Source organism: Pterocles gutturalis, unplaced genomic scaffold (genome assembly GCF_000699245.1).
Source record: "Pterocles gutturalis isolate BGI_N339 unplaced genomic scaffold, ASM69924v1 scaffold27652, whole genome shotgun sequence".
Classification (NCBI taxonomy): domain Eukaryota; kingdom Metazoa; phylum Chordata; class Aves; order Pterocliformes; family Pteroclidae; genus Pterocles; species Pterocles gutturalis.
The window spans coordinates 453-1,442 of record NW_010113601.1 but is presented as its reverse complement, the minus strand read 5'-3'; the positions used below and the strand labels follow the sequence as shown (position 1 = coordinate 1,442).

At 63.7% G+C, this 990-nt stretch overlaps 2 non-coding genes across 2 annotated transcripts; one reads left to right on the top strand and one right to left on the bottom strand.

The window, feature by feature from the left end:
- Positions 1–298: 298 nt before the first annotated feature.
- Positions 299–370, bottom strand: TRNAP-AGG. The gene has a single exon. It is a non-coding gene; the product is annotated as a tRNA-Pro (tRNA).
- Positions 371–618: 248 nt separating this feature from the next.
- Positions 619–690, top strand: TRNAA-UGC. The gene has a single exon. It is a non-coding gene; the product is annotated as a tRNA-Ala (tRNA).
- The last annotated feature ends 300 nt before the right edge of the window (positions 691–990 follow it).

Sequence of the window (990 nt, the reverse complement as noted above, 5' to 3'; positions counted from 1 at the left end):
CCCCCAACCCCTCTGGGCTGGCCCCGGGGTCCATGCTACCCACAGGGACATGCCCAGCCAGGGCAGGGCACCAACCCCTCTGGGCTGGCACCGGGGTCCATACTACCCACAGGGACATGCCCAGCCAGGGCAGGGCACCAACCCCTCTGGGCTGGCACCGGGGTCCATACTACCCACAGGGACATGCCCAGCCAGGGCAGGGCACCAACCCCTCTGGGCTGGCACCGCTGCCCTCACCACGCTCAGGTGATGGCCCAAGTCTCACGCACCAGCCAAGGAAGGAAGGTGCCCAAAAACAGGGCTCGTCCGGGAGTTGAACCCGGGACCTCTCGCACCCTAAGCGAGAATCATACCCCTAGACCAACGAGACAGGGTGCTGCCCCCCATTGCACCCCCAGCCTCTGCCCCCACACATTTTGGGTGTTGGGGAGGGTGGGTGATAGTGCCCTTGCCTCTGGCACAGCCTGGAGCGGGCAAATCCGTCTGACTGTGTGCAGGATATGGGGCTGGTGTTTGCAGATGGCCACAGCACAAAACTGCCCTGGCCCCAGTGGCCATGGGGACAGCTGGCCCATGGGGTCAGCAGGGACCCTGAGGCACAGTGATACCCCCAAGCAGGGGGATGTAGCTCAGCGGGAGAGCACTTGCTTTGCATGTAAGAGGCCCTGGGTTCAACCCCCAGCATCTCCAGCTTTTGCCTCCCCACAATCCCTCCCTGACAGCTGAGGGGCTGCAAAGTCCCCCAGGGCTCCCTAAAAAAGCTCTGGGGGCACGGCTGGCCCTGGAATGGGGGAAAGAGCAAGGGTGCATGCAGAGCAAGTGGGCGCAATGGGTGCCTGAACCCCATGTGGACCCCCAGGATTCCCGGGAGAGGGAGCTGCCCCACTCGTCCTGCCCAGCCCAAGGCTGCAGTGACTGCTGAGGGGACAAGGGGACAAAAGCAACAGCTGGGCCCAAATGAGCTGTGTAGTCGCTAGGCAAAAGCAGAGG